This window comes from Mus caroli, chromosome 1, assembly GCF_900094665.2.
Source record: "Mus caroli chromosome 1, CAROLI_EIJ_v1.1, whole genome shotgun sequence".
Classification (NCBI taxonomy): domain Eukaryota; kingdom Metazoa; phylum Chordata; class Mammalia; order Rodentia; family Muridae; genus Mus; species Mus caroli.
The window spans coordinates 64,432,404-64,449,135 of NC_034570.1; the positions used below are offsets into that span (position 1 = coordinate 64,432,404).

Here is a 16,732-nt window from a genome sequence, read left to right on the forward strand (position 1 = left end):
GGCATTGTGAGTTACAATAGAAAATGTCAGCGAGAAAATTTTAACTGCCTTACAAAATTACCCTCTTCTGTAGATCTGTGTTCTGTCACAGTATAAAATTCAATGTCATTCCCAACAGTTAAGAGGGAAAAAATATGAAGTAAAAACATGAGGGTATTGGGGACGGAAAGACAGACAGAAGGAAAGACCTCACCACCTCTTATTCTGATCTTTCTTTTTTGTTGTTGTTGTTTTGGTTGGTTGGTTGGTTTTTGTTTTTTTAAGACAGGGTTTCTCTGTATAGCCCTGGCTGATCTTTTTTTTTTAAGTGATTAAGTGCCCCACTTATTATGTTAGGGTTTAGAGATCATCTTTATGCCCAAATCTCTTACTGATGGCCATCTTTGGGGTAAAACTATAATAAAAGATTATTAAGAAGGACATAGGCTTATTTTTCTGTGTCAATCTGATTTTATTGCTTAAAAATTGTGTTTAGAAATACTATGCATGATTATTTTAATTAAAAAAAAGTCTCCAAAAACGATACATTAATAAAGAGCTTGTCTCTCATGTTTCCATTCTTAGTCTTGCACGAAGCTGTTTTCTGCAGACAGCTTTAAAGGGCTTCTTTTCACTAAATTATTTAATTTGGGCAAAATAGTGGAGGGCAGCCCTTGTCACTGCATCAGGAGTGGTAGGTTAACAATTTCTCTATTTAGCATGCAAAACCTTTCAGTGATGCTTAATATACTAAAAATATGAATGCAGATGGGCAAAAGCCATGAGGAAAGAGAAGCACACATGAATAATACTAATGACCAGCAAATATAAACTAGGTCAATCTTGCTAGAAATCAAAGAAGTACTGATTTAGAGAAAAATCTCTTAAAATCATAACAGTCAATTTTGAAAGCAGATACTCTGGCCCATCACTGGTGGGACTGCAAACAGATCAGGCTTTCTAGAAAATTCCTTAACTACCAATCCCAGAAGCTTTAGAAAGCATGGTGATTTAGCTCAACAATTTTACCTCAAGGAATTTTTATCAGAGTAAATGTCACTGTAAATTTGTAATAGAAAAAAAGTTAGAAATGACTAAATGCCAATAGTAAAGTTTAAAGTATCTTTAGCTAAATACACAGTAAATAAAAATATTTCTGAAGAATATATAATGACTCAAATTTTTATAAGCAATAGACTGTAAAAGGATATTTTTGAGAAGCCAGGCACAGTGATACATAACTGTCATCTCTAATCCAGCACTTAGGCCGATGAAGAAGGAAGACCTCCAGAATGAAGCCATCCTAGGCTCCAGGGTGAGACCCTGTCTGAAAACAAGCAGCTACAACTAAAACCAACACTATCCAACTTGTCTGTGTTCATGACACACTTACAGAAATTTAAAAAAATACTAAAAGTATTAATAGAAGTTGCATCTTAGTCATTATAATTACCAAAAATTTTACCTCACATCTTAGGCATTCAGATTACAGATTTATTTTCTAATATTTACTGAATGCTACACATGAAAACAACCTGTTTTATGATTCCAAAATACAAAATTGATTTTATAAAACAAAGTCGCCATCAGCACATATTTTTTTTGTAATAACAGACACTAGGGCAGAAGCCTATTTTAGAAATATAAATGATAAGGCCCTGGAGATAGCTAGGCAGTAGTAAAGGACTTGCCATGCAATAATTGAGGACTTGACCACAACCCAAGGAACTCACGTTAGAAAGCCAGGCAAGGTGGCCCCACACTGATATCCTAGCACTGGAAAGACAGAGATCAGAGGATCCTTGGCAATCACTGACCAGCCCATCTATCTGAACCAGCTAGATCCAGGATCAGTGAAAGATCTGGTCCAAGAAAGGGACTTGGACATCAATAGAGGAAAACACCCGGTGTCAACCACTGACCCCCACACACCACGAACATACTCTGCCAAACTCAAACCCGCCTGAAAGTTGTATATTTAGTATGTCACTTAAAATCTAACTAAAAATATCTGTAATCTTTAAAATGTGTGTCTTGAGACCTTAGTGGGTCAGTATTCAAACTGTTGAGCTTCGTATTGATAAGGAATGTGCTAATAAACTTGGAATAGCATTATCTACCCAACAGAACCAGATATAATTGAACTTCAAATTGAACTTGACTTGAGGTCCTCAATTCTGCACGAGACATTTCAGAAACCCTATCAGTTAGTGAACCAGTTAGAGCAACTGCATTTATGTAATGACTGCAGACATAGATGTTGATAAGCATTAGTAATCTCTTCACATACATTGCTGCATTTCTTCATCTTTGCCTTTCTATGGAGGAATAATGGCCTTCTGACTGGACAAAGTTACTCACACAGACTTAGAGGCACTGACCAAGGTCTCTTAGTGAATCAGAGATCAAACAAGGACTTTGATATTGTCTCCTTGATTTTTTTTCTACACTTGGATCCCAGCTTTTGCCATTGTATCATGTTACCCCCTAAAATACAGTACTACCTCCTATCTATGTGTGTGGTTCTGTGAAGATACTTGCTGCTACAGTTACTCTCAGGATAGAGTCATGCTAAACATAGCAGATACTTTTGTTAACAACAGCCTTGAAGTCATGAGCCTGAGGCTGGCTCCAATTTCAGTTAGATGACCAGTAGCCTGATCATCTGGTAAGTGGGTTTCAAGAGATTTTCAGCTACTTGCTCACTGTGTTAATCTTTACTGTAACTTAATCCAAATCTCATCAGATGTCGAATTAACATAAGTGCATAGCATTTTCAGCTTCGACAGTCTTAGTTCTCTTTCTTATTCTAAAACTGTAGAGATTACCTCTCCTCCCCATCTAAAGATGTGAACAGGGCACCTCTACCCTCCGCTTTCCTTTCTGCTTCTCTTTCTTGCTTTCATTCCACAAGTGATGTGTTGATGTTTACCTTGTTACGGTCAGGAACACTCAGAGTCTGGAAAGCTTTTTTCATGGGATGCTTCTTCAATATGGAACCATAAACATATGGTTGACAGTGTCTCTCTCTCTCTCTCTCTCTCTCTCACACACACACACACACACACACACACACACACACACACAAAGAGAGAGAGCAAGCAAGCAAGCAAGCAAACAGACAGTAACAAGGAGTAACTATGGTACATCCGGTTTCACTGAGCTTATGTTTTATCTAGGAATTTTCTGTTGCCTTTCCCCTTGTTTTTGTTTTTGTTTTGTTTTGTTTTTTCATTAAATTTCCCAGCTTTTCTTCTCATATTGCTATATTTTAAATCATATTTTAGTTTCCAAACAATCATTCAATATATCGCTCTTTTGCGTTTTGCTTTAGTTTTATTTTTGTTGTTGTTGCTGCTGCTGCTGTTGGTTTGGAAACCCTAAGAACTTAAACTGACTTTTACTTCAGAAGTTCCCAAATAGAGCTCTACCCGGAGTCGTCTTCCTTTCCTTCTTCAATTTCTTCTCCTGGCTTGGTCCTTTATCTTTTTTTTTTTAAAAAGATTTATTTATTGATTATATGTAAGTACACTGTAGCTGTCTTCAGACACTCCAGAAGAGGGAGTCAGATCTTGTTACAGATGGTTGTGAGCCACCATGTGGTTGCTGGGATTTGAACTCCGGACCTTTGGAAGAGCAGTCGGGTGCTCTTACCCACTGAGCCATCTCACCAGCCCTTGGTCCTTTATCTTGCTTTCCTACTATAGCTTGCAGAGGCTAGTTTGGCCAGTGTGCTGGTTCCCTGGAGGGATTCAGCTCCAATGGCACTCATGGATAAGCCAACGCCTTCCATGGTTTTCTGCCTCTGTGTTTAACTTCTATACTTTCTGTGGGTTTGACAGAGATTGCACACCAGATAAACAGCATCCAAACAATAAGCTTTTAAACTGTATCTGAACTTTAACTGTACATCCATATTTTAAAATGAATCAATTGAATAAAGACTAATTGGATTTTTTGCTACATAATTCTTCCTTAATGGTACTTCGATGGCTTTTGCTCTTGGATACTAATAATTACATTCCAGTGTAAAAAACGGACCATTCATATTTCCCTCATGTTTAAAATGTATGGGGTTTCTTGATGTTGAATTTTCCTCAAAGGAAATACCTTGACTCCTGACTGCTATGGAATTGGATGGAGAATTGTATGATGTAAGGGTATGGATAGGTTGCACAAAGCTGATTAGATGATAATCGTGCTCAACAGCTCTCATGTTTACTGGCTCCTTTGATCTACCTGGTATTTCCATGAAGTGAGTTGCCTAGCATTCTGTAAGAAATAGTGACACCGCCTCACTGTATCCCTTTACTATTTAATTTTAACAATAGCTTTTACCACCCCATCATTTAGCAAACGAGTCTTAATATATTTTTTGAGAATATATATATAGGAATACTTTATTTACATCATTTCTACAACTTTCCTTCCCCATCCAACTCCTCCCATGTTCTCTCCAACTCCCTCTTAAATTCATGGCCTTTTCTTCTTTAATTGTACATATATATTAATTATAACCTTATATAACATAATAATTGTATTATATATTATAATATATAATTATATATTCAGTGGGATATATAGATACAGATATATATTCAGTAGGCTATATGTTATAGCCTATATGTTATAGCCTACTGAATATATATCGTGCTGCTCATTTGTACATGTGCTTAGAGCTAACCACTTTGAATTAGTTAATCAGAGGGCTCAACTCTGGAGAAAACTGATTCTCACTCTCTCAGCAGCCTTTGATTGTCTGTAGCTCTTTATCTGGAGTCAGGGCTTTATAATATTTGCCCCATTCACACTGGCATTTTAAGTGGCATTGACATTATGCAGGTCTTGTTTAGGTATTATAGATGCAGCTTCTCTGTCATGTTTAAAAGACACTATCTTACAGAAGTTTCCAGGCCTTTTTTATGTCCCTTCTATGGTGTTCCCTGAGCTTTTAAGCACGTGCACGTGCACACACACACATATATTTATATAAAATTGTGGCTGACTAACCTATAATCACTTAAAACCCAGTCATGAATATCTCTAATGATCTCCATCTGCAGCAAAAGGAAACTTCTTTGATGAGGACTGAGAAATACACTTACCTGTGAGTATAAAGATAAGCATTTAGAATATAGTTTAAAATATATTGGTTTAGTAAAACACAGTAGTAGGTTCTTCTTTAGGGTCTGTGACCTCTCCAGTTGTAGGTAGTTGACAGGGATTTTAGTATTAGGGATGGGTTCTCTTCTCTTGAGTGGAATTTAAATCCAATTAGATAGCTGTTTGTTACCCCCAACAAAAAAATGCCACTATTGTACCATTAAGTGCTTGTTCAGTCATTATACATGGGTAAGGATTGATTGCTTTTATCTCTTGATAGCTCAAATAGACAGCATGCACTGTCTTCTAATACCATGATCACCAGTCATGAGGGGAGAGCCTTCCAAGTCATTTTCAGCTTAATTGCTCCAAATCCTCATCCAAACTGTATGGTGTCTTTAACTATAGAATCTTACCCTTAGCTTCTTTTGCTTTCCCATCTTTCTTTTTTTATTTTAATTTTTTATTTTATTTATTTTATTTTATTTATTGTTATTGTTATTGGTAGTAGTAGTAGTAGTAGTAGTAATCTTTTTTTTACAGTCCAGTTGTTATCCCTCTTCTGGTCTGCCCTCTGACTGTTCCTCATCGAATACTGCACTCCCTGTCTCCAAGAGGATGGCCCCACTCCCTGCCTCCCTCCCACCAGACCTCTGAACTCCCTGGGCCTCAAGTCTCTCCAAGGTTAGGTGCATCTTCTCTCACTGAGGCCAGACAGGCAGTCATCTGCTGTATATGTGTTGGGGGCCTCTTATCAGCTAGTGTATGCTGCCTAGTTGGTAGCTCAGTGTCTGAGAGATCCCAAGGGGTCCAAATTAGTTGAGACTGCTGGTCTTTCTATGGGGTTGCCCTCCTCCTCAGCTTCTTCTAGCTTTTCCACAGGGGTCCTGAGCTTCTGTCCATTGATTAGGTGTAATTATCTGTGCCTGACTCTTTCAGCTGCTTGTTGGGCCTCTCGGAGGGCAGCCATGCTAGGCTCCTGTCTGTAAGCACACCATAGCATCAGTAATAGGGTCAGGCCTTGGATCCTCCCATTAAGCTGGATGCGAAATTGGGCCTGTCACTGGACCTCCTTTCCCTCAGGCTCTTCTCTATTTTTGTCCCTGCAGTTCTTTTAGACAGGAAAAATTCTGAGTCAGAGTTTTTGACTATGGGATGGCAACCCCATCCTTCCACTTGATGCCCCTGTCTTTCTACTGGAGGTGGACTCTACAAGTTCCCTCTCCCCACTGTAGGGCATTTCATCTAAGATTCCTCCCTTTGATTCCTGAGCATCTCTCACTTCCCAGGTCTCCTAGAGCCCACCCCCCCACACACACACATACACACACACACACACACACATACCCCAAACACATATTTCCTGCCTCCCGAGGTAACCTGTTTCCATTCTTTATGCAGTACTTCAGTCTTGTTCCCTATTCCCCCACCCCAATAACTGGTCATGTTCCCCTTTTCCCCTTCTATCCTCTCTTCTGCCCAGATCCCTCCCTCCCTCTGCCCTTCATGAATGCACTCACTTTCCTTCCAGAGAGGTACCAGAATGTATATGGACTTAATGAGTCACATCACTTCATGGTTGCACATGTATAGTTTCACTTTGCTATCAACTGAAGGATGACTTCTTGAAATAAAGGAAGAAAGCAAGTACAATCTGAGTGCCTTATTAAAATGAAAGCTACCTGTTTTATCAAAAAAAACTCAATGTAAAAAAACACTGTGCATCTTATATATCTGAAAGCTATTTAAATAAGACCTCACTTGGAACTACAAGGATAGAAAATACATTATTTTGGTGCCGAAGGCATCAAGCTCAATTTCACTTTTTAATTAAACTTCTATTATAACCCTTTTTGTTGTAATCTTATTTTGTGTCTCTTTCTTTAGAAACAGAAAGTCATTTTATAATGGTTCTGAAAACTCTGGAACCCTAATAAGTCATTAATAGAATGCAGACATAAGCTAAATTAACTATTGGAGATCGGGATGATAGTTTGTATTTGTACTTCTGGGCTTTCTTTGGACTCTGCTAACAGTGTTCAGAAATTCCAGTTCATTCCCATTATTCATTAAAAACATGGGTTAAATATTGACTCATGTGTGTTCTTTTTCTTCATCTGTATTCTGTTAGTTCTAGAAACTCTCCTAGAAAGACTATATTATTTCCATTTCTCTTCCTCACTCTACCTTTCAAGGTCAAGTGGACAAGGTAATTTGTGTTTCTTGGATCTTTTTTTTCTCTAGTATTTAAAAGCAGACCTTGTGCAGCAAATTAACTTATTTAACATCCCCTCTCCCTCCATTCTGGGAAGGGCTCTCAATTTAATGTAAAATATTGTGAGAAAAGTTCATCATAAATTTGAGTCTCCTACTGGCCTTCACAGGCATGGTTTTGTCATTTCTGTAGCCAGCAAGATCCACATCCTTGATCATGTAAATGTTCCAACTGGTTCTTACTCATACCCAAAAGATACATCACTGAATAAATGAATGAACCTTCAGATAGTTCTATGTTTGGCCCATGTGATGATGCCCCACCCACTCAAATGCACAGTTTCATTCTAGAACCAAACCTGAAACTATGTTTCCTGACATAGCAGAAGAATCCTTGTGATTTCAGTTGAGATTCTGAACCTTGAGAAGGGACATTATTCTGGAACACTCGGCTGGGATCAGACCTTTTCACACTGCAAATTCCTTAAGAGCAAGAATCTAGCAGACTTTACTACAACAACCTCAGGAGTAAAAACTCTATTGTATTAACCTTTTTAATCCACTAGTGTAATATCTTGAACCTATGTAGATATACTTATTAATGTCACCAGTAAGCGAAGACTTAGAGTCACATTCCAATAGACTCACCTCTATCTATTCAAAATATGTGTTTAAGCCCTAATGTCCAACGTGATTACATCTGGAGATAGTGCCTTTAAGAGAGTATTAAAGTTCTATGGAAGGACTCTAAGCTAATCGAGCACTACAGCCTTGTAAGCAGAGGAAGAGAAATAAAGTGTCATGTGAAGGCACACAGAGGATTTGGCCAACTGCAAGCCAAGGAAATAAATAATGTCTTCTTTGAAATTCTCAGTCTGTGCAGTTTTGTTACGACAGCCTAAGCAAGCAAAGTAGTGCACACACCTAAATAGGAGCAAAGTAGTGCACACACCTGAATAGGATGCTTATTCCTGCAGAGGATGACTATAAGCTCCTAATATGCTTCATTATTTCAACTGAAAGAGGGTTGGGTCAGTAGAAAAAGTAGCCATATGTATCTAAATCTCTCTCTTTCTCTCTGTGTGTGTGTGTGTGTGTGTGTTTGCGTATATAATACTTTGATTCATTCCCTCAATAAGTCATGAACCTAATGTTTCTCTTTGTCATTTATGTTATTTTTATTTTTGAGACACATTATTTACCAACCATGTTCTGTTTCCAAATATACTATGCATTTCATTTGATGATGATTTCAGATAGTGCATATATTAGGGATTAAAATGAATCTTACATTCTACAATAAATTTGCTAGGAAGCAACTCTATCTCTGTCTGCTCAGGCAAAAACAAGTCAGCAGGTCTTCAGCTTGTCACAGTCACTCTGCCACCTGGGATGCTACACTATTGGGATGTGTTAAGAGTCATTTGCACTTCAAAATCATCACTAACATTTCCAGAAAATGTTCTCATCAATGTGACAGATACCTGCTGAAGAATAATAGGGTTTATGTTACCAACCAAAGACTAGCACTATCGGGTTGAAATGTAAAATAGTCCAAGAGTAGATGCATTAAATTCAGCACTGAATGATTTCAACCCTAAGAGATGTCAAAAGTAGCACTTGGCTTCCCCGTACAAAACTGATAGACCACAAGAAGAATGTCTAAGCGGATCTAACTGGAAATGGAATCATTTATGACTGTATGTCTGAAGGTTGGCAGGATGAATTATAGCTGGAAGTAAAATGATCATATAAACTACAGTATCTAAGTGAAATACGTGCTGAGAAGTTCCTCACAAAACATTGCTGGAGTTCAAGAGTGTCTCCTTCCAGACTCCATTGAAACTGGTGACTCTCAAGGTTGAACCCCTTTGAATCACTGCAGTCATGATTCAACATGAGTTGGTAAAGACGAAACTACCCTTGGTCCAAAGCGACCTGATTATTGGCTACTACCTTGAGATGATTATATAGCTCTAAGCAAAGGTCACATATTAGCCAGCCTAATCTGAATTGGCAATGTTTTAGAAACAAATTCCATTTCTGTCAGACAAGTCATTTCTTTCAAGTCAGAAAACAACACTAATATCTTGTTAGTCATTTTCACCTTTACTGTGACCTTTAAACTCCACCTCTTACTGAAATTCATTAAACTTGCCAAACAGGAACATCCAACAGTACACAAACCAGGCTGTTTTGTTTCAGAATTTGTTATTGGATAATACTGAATGTACCCAAGTAGCAATGCTGAGTAATACTTTGAAGATACAAAAATATGACTCTTTTTTTTCCATGAGTTCAAACCAGATGGAGAGAGGTCATCATTGTCTGACACACAATCAGTGGATGAGTTCCATACAAGCAAGAGAAGATGCTTATTATTGCTGACCCATAGGGTGTGCAATGGTCCACATAGCATGCCTGCAGATGCACAGTATGTGCAATGATCCACACAGTGTACCTGTCCATGCCCTTTACTCATTGGTTTATTTCATTCAAGGAATCAACATCTAATTTTGGAAGCCCTGAATAATCCCAAAGCTTCCTGCCTATATTAGTCCTGAGCCATGTGTGCTCTTTGTGCAGTAGAATATGGTCAGGCACAGGTGGTAAAAATGGATTTGTACATTAGAGAACAAAAGCTTATGTCCAATGCAAGAGCATTCTAGGCCACATCCCTAGCATACAGTTATCCCAGTCTCTGTTTAAAATCTTCCCTAAACCTCTAAAGATGAATTTTCAGATGTATGAAATCTTCCTACAGTATGATCAGCCCTCTGGCATTCTCAGATCATTCAGAAATGTGAATGAATGTCAGATGCCAAAAGTGGTCTTTAGGGATGATGATGATGGGGGTAGGTATTGGCCAAGAAACTCTCTTTGGTTCTGGGTTTTATTTATCAACGAAAACTGACTGATAATTCAGCTGGATCCGAACACTCACGATGACAGCTCCGTCTTTAGGGCTATAAATGTATCCTTGTTTACTGGGTTCTCAATTGTTACGGTTCATATGAAAGGTTGATTCATTTCTATAATCATTAACTTCACATTTGGATTTTTCTCTCTTCAGCCTTTTTGCTATAGTCATTTAAAGATTATCTGTGTGATAATATCAGTCATAGAAAGAAAGCATTGTTACTGTGTCAAGTGTAAACAACAGATCCATTAAAGCATCAATTTCTCCTCTCTAAATAATATCTTCTTCCTGTTCCTTGACATCACTTTATGTAACACAGTTCAATAATATATTTTAATATTAAAGCAATATTTTACAAACATACTTGAAACTCCCTTTTCCATTAATTTTAGTCTTTGTCTAGAAGCAGACATATAATGGAATGATAATAAACCTAGTTATTTCTACACTCAAATACCAGGACCCGATCCACAATATTTAGTTGCTAAGGAGTTGTATTTTACCATAGTACAAATAGTACACTGGGAGTATTTATTTATTTATTTATTTACCTATTTATTTACTTCAATCTTATACAGAACTAGGATATTAAGTTCTGACAATGCTTGAGGTAGACATCTTTTATTGGGCCAACAGCACATGACCTAATGATGAGGAAGAGAGGGCTGTATCCTGTAAATACATACATGTCTGAGCACTGTCAGTCTTTTTTTTTTTTTTGGTAGAAATGCATTATTCCAAAATTGGCATAATCACAGTTTCTATCTGGTTTATGACCAGCATAAAAAAATTGCATAAAATATCATGCACAGCTGCAGTCAGAGGGAAGATTCAATTTGGGCTTTGTGCAGACTTGACTTTCTGCCAGTGCAGCCACATACATCATCTGGGGCTGCATTTAAAAGAATAAAATACAGTTTTAATTCCTGTGAAAAAATGTATATTTTCAAAGCGAAACAAAATGTTAAAATAGAGCATAAAAAGCATTAAGCCCCTCCCCCCCCGCCCAGTCCATCTTTTGTTAATATAATGTTAAAGGGTTAGCAAAACCTTTGAGGCCATAAAATTAAAGGTTAGAATGCAGCTTTAGCTGTCCTCGGAACGAGAAGATATCTGGCAGGATCGCATACACCTTTTCATTATTCAGAAAGCCCCGTTGGGAATATTATACATGAACAACCTCAAACACCCCTGCTGGTTTCTTTGAGAAATCTCAAAGGCCACAGTGATAGAGAACAGCGTGAGAAAGCTACTGAGGAAAGGCGACATTTTCATCTCAAACCCAAAAGCACAATATAGCACATAGTTTTACAAGGAGATTTCTTTATCCCTGCAGAAGAGAGGGCTGACTTCAAGCATCCCACAGGCCCCTGCATCGCAGCAGCATCCGATGTTCAAGACCCTTAAAAGGCCAGCTACTTTATTTCCCATTCGGGGTCCAAAGAAAGTGAATGAGGAGGCACAAGATGAGCGGAAAATTACTGACAGAGTCAGAGGCAGACTTGTAATCTTTAGACTTTAAAAACAACATTCTTTCTACCTCCATATGATGCAGAAAGTGTATAATACCTCTAAGAAATAAACTACTAAACAATATAAGCAAAAATAACTTAGCCTCTGATTGTTCCCCAGGTCTAGTTTGTAAAGATTCGGAGAAATCTTTTGGGATTGATGGGTCTTATTGCTTCTTAACTCACATTCAACTTCATTTTGATAACTTGAAACTGGCCACGGTGGGGATATTTATACCACTGAAATTGGCAGGTGCAACAAATCAGGGCTCCTCCCAACCCTAACATAGACGTTTATCCGCACATCATTTCTGTTATTGTACCACTCAAGGAGTTAGCTCATCAATGACTCCTGGACTGTTGTTTATCTACCAGTACTCAGCTGATGCCTGACAATCTCAATTGTAAAACCCCAGCTCTTTACAACCCAGAGGGCCAAGAGCTGCTATGAGGCTATGAGATCTAGTCTTGAGAAACACCTCTTTCTGAATCATAGGACTGTCTCAGAATGCGTGAGGTCAGCAGATCCCAGAGCTGGCAGTTTTTACAGTGACTAATAAATGTGATGTTTTATTCAAAGCTTGAGGTTCCAAAGATTTCATTCTTTTAATTGATATAATATGTGATCATTTTAGTCTAAATACATTATACACAGTTTATCATTATACAAAATTTTGCTGTACCAGCAGAGAGTTTGTTTTGGGGATAGAACAAGAAGCTGTGCGAGAACTGTATTGAGGGTGGATCCAGAGGGGAAAGGCAGAAAAGTTCTTTTTTGTCAACTAGGTACAAGCAAATATCAAGAGGAGTATTGAAGACAGTTTGGATGGAGGTGGATCTCAGCTCTGTCTGTGACCTACAAATTCTGTGACACGTTACTGGCTCCTCTAAAAACCATCCTCATATGAAGAAAGCATATTAGACCTTATCACACCTGCCCATCCAAGACTTTTGTTCTGGCAGATTTCCACCCCCAACCTTCAGATCATCAATTTTTGCTCCCAGGATCTCATTTTCTAACACCATTCTTTTATAAAAAGTTATCTCTTTGGGAAGGCACTTCATGCAATATGTTTAGATCATGTAGACCCCAAGCTCCAATCCTTCCCAGATACTTCTGCTTTCCTTCTCCATTCAATTTTGTGTCCCTCCTCCTTTTTTTTTTTAAACAATCACTGAAAACAATTTGTGCTGCCCATATACTCTTGGATTTGTGGCCTTCCTCTAGAGCAGCTGTTTGTAACTTGTAGGTTGCAGCCCCTTTGGGATTGCATAGAAGCTATCCTGCAGATCGGTTATTTACACTGATTCATAACCAGCAAGATTACAGTTGTGGAGTAGTAAATGTGAGGAACTGTATTAAACGGTTGCAGCACTAGGAAGGTTGAGAGCCACTGCACTAGACCATAAGAAACTAACCAGGGGCCACACCCTGGAAGCAATCTGATCCTCCATGTCCCAGTAGCTATCAACTGCCTTAGCTCTGTGACTGCTTCCCCTCTCCACGTTGGGAGTTTTGTCTGACTTGAGCTTCCACAGGTCTTGTGTATGCTATCACAGCCTGTGATAGCTATCACACACATGCTATCCCTCCCACACTGTGAATGTATATGTGCAGCTACCCAGTAGTGTCCAGAAGATACCATTTCCTTGTAGCCAGTGACCTGTGACTCTTATATTCTTTGTGTCCTCTTCTTTGGCAATAATTCCTACAACTTGGGATATAGATGTCTTATTTGGGGCTGGGAATTCCACATTTAATTATGTTCTGTACCTTGACCAGTTTGGAGTCCCCATGTTAATCTACTGCCTAGCTCTAATGAGAGTTGAGCAATGCATTAATCTATGGGTATAGTAATGAGTTGGTCTAATACTCTGTCCATATAGCAGTAGGTTCTCCCCTACCATCTATAACCTGTCTAGCCACAGAGTCTCAGCACTGATAATGGTACCATGTATGTATTATGGAGTGGGCCTTAAGTCCATCCAGAAAGTAGCTGGTTATTCTCATGATGTTTGTGCCACTACTACACTAGTAGGGATTCTATTATAAGCCAGTTGTTATAACTTGCAGGACCCACAGCTGGGTAAGATTGGTGATTCCTTTTCCCCTCAAATACTGTACATAGCACCTTTCCTGCTGCAGAAGCTCACCAGTAAGGCATGATGCTTCTAGGTCAGTACCTACTTGATATCTTCATTTTTATGACTTAAATACATTGTCTCTAGCAATTAGGTCTTGCCATCAGTTTCTGGAAGGTAAACAAGAGCATGACGCAGTGACTATAATGTTTTAGAGTTTACAGTATCTCACTGTCCAAAAACACTAAAGATGTAACTTGTTCCTGGTCTTTGGCTATTTGTTAACCTATTGTGTCTGGTAGGGATGTTGTCAGTCCATTATAAGGTACCCACATTCATATATATATATATATATATATATATATATATATATATTTGTGTGAACACAGGCACATGTGCATTAACCTCCAATAATTGAGTTTAGGTTATCAATGATCTCTATGTGGTCAACTACATTGATCAAATCCTGTCACCATTTTACTTGACATGACAAATAGACCCTTTCCTTTAAATTAACTTCTTCATTTGTATTTCAATATTCAAGACCAGGGTATCCCTTCTACATATGGGTACCCCCAATTCCAGATGTCTGAGAGTTATAAAGAGCTATATGGTAGTGTGACGAATAGTTATGAAGACATTGAAGCCAGGTAAGGAAGATGGCAATATAAGTAAGAAATGTACAGGCAACTAGGTTCCAACCACTACTTGTGAATTGTCTGGGAACTATTGAGAATCATGATGTACTGCCTGAGGCAAGTAAGTCATCTCTAGTGTGAGACCCGGGCCAGGGGTTTAAGACTCCCTAGGTAATTTCATTCTACATCCAATCTTGAAAAACTGATTAAATGGAATGAGAAGTAAAGACATAGAGTTGAGAGGAAATAGCAGAAGAAAGGCTATGTGAAGGAGGCAGTAGATAGATGAACACAAACTGATGTTATCACACTAGCTTAAAGAAACCACAGAGGCCATAGTACTTGTAAACAGGGGCTCCCATGGAGGACAGAATGCTGTGGAAGAGATTCCATAAATGTCATCGCTATAATGAGACACTTAAAAGAGATTCAGAACAAAGAGTGATGTGTTGGACTCTGGAGACAGTATATAAAGATGAAAATTAACAGTAGTGGTGCAGCCACACTGAAGAAGTGGCTTAATGATTATGAGCATTTTCTGTTCAATCATGAGGACTGGGATTCAGATCCTAGAACACAAGTCAGGCTGCCTATGCAGCCCATAGGAGGAACAACAATATGAACCAACCAGTACCCCCAGAGCTCCCAGGGACTAAACCACCAACCAAAGAGTACACATGGAGGGACCCATGGCTCTAGCTGTATATGTAGCAGAGGATGGCCTTGTTAGATATCAATGGGAGGAAAGGCCTTAGGTCCTATGAGGGCTTGATGCCCCAGTGTAGGGGAATGCCAGGGCCAAGAAGCAGGAGTGGGTGGGTTGGTGAGCAGGGGAAACGGGGGAGGAAATAGGGGGTTTTCGGAGGGGAAACCAGGGAAGGGATAACATTTGAAATATAAATAAAGAAAATACCTAATAAAAAATTTCAAAAAGATAATGAATACTTGTAGCTGCTGGTCCCAGGGATCTGATGCCCTCTTCTGGCCTCAGTAAACACCAGCAAACACACGTGTGTACACACTCACAGGGACTCGGACATTCGCACAGAGTGCGGGGCGGAGGAATAAAATGAAACAAAATATTTTTAAGAGAAGTAGTTCTGTGTGTCATTAGATAGAAACACCAAAGTCGAGTTGATTCAATTCCAAACTGGCAAGTTTCTTTACTCTAGGGCAAAATCTCAGTTTATTCAGCTGTGAAGTTTATATAATGATAAATTTATCTCATAAGTTTCTTGGAAGATTAATGTATATTAATTCATATGAGGCAGTTAGAACAGCATTTGGCACATATTAAAATCACATTAGATTAAATACACATTATGGTGATTGTAATGGTGATGATGATGATGATGGTGATAAGGTCTTTGACAAAATTTGAAGGCATCACATTGGGAATTTGACTGAAAGAATGAGCTTTGTGTTTGGGGAAACTCATGATAGATGCTAATCTAACTTTCCTTCCTCTAAGCAGAAGTAGCATCAGGGACGGTACAAGTCATTTTAGCATTTCTTACTATGAGCCCCTTTCTCTTTTATGACCTTTTCTCCTTCCATGTCCTTAAATGCCAAGATTTCCCTATTTCCTAAGACTTTACAGACAAGGATTCATCAGGTAGCTTACTTCTTCAGTCGTATTATACCTCAAAGGCATTATCACCAGAAGAATGTTAACAATCAACAAATTAAATGAGATGGAAGCACTCTTCAGTTATACGCTGCAATATAAATATTAACCTCCAGGCCAGATAACGCACATCTACACAACCCTCACATTACTATGTGGAACATCTTCCTATTTGCCACATCACGAAGCATATTGAATTACGTTGGAAAGTCGGCACTCCTGGCTTGTAGCATATTAACCTAAAGCCAGTGGAAAGGATTTGACTACAAGGAGCAGTAGGAAGCAAAGAGGTCAGGGGAGAAAAAAAAGTAAAACAAACAAACAAAAAACAAAACAAAACAAAACAAAAACAACAAGAAGACTCGAAGGCTGCTTGTGAGAGCTGCCATTTGGGAAAATGTTAGACTGAAAACTGGTCACTTGCTCTTAATCCCTGTGAGTGGGAAACAAAGGGAAAAGGGAAACAAGAAGGCCTGTGTTCTTAGCCACGTGTCTCTCTGCAAGATTCTGCTTTCATCTGCAATTTCTGTCTTCCTATAATTTAGTATTCCTGTTACAGTGCACACACGCACTCAAACGTTTGTGTATGCACACACACACAAAATAACGAAGACACCACTTTGCACCAAAAGCCTTTCATGGCAGCACTAGATATATA

At 38.6% G+C, this 16,732-nt stretch overlaps 1 protein-coding gene across 5 annotated transcripts in view; it reads left to right on the forward strand.

Annotated features, from left to right (window-relative positions):
• Vwc2l (von Willebrand factor C domain containing 2 like) overlaps positions 1–16,732 on the forward strand; it is a 156,661-nt gene that overhangs the window by 87,205 nt on the left and 52,724 nt on the right. The gene's annotated exons all lie outside the window — the stretch shown is intronic.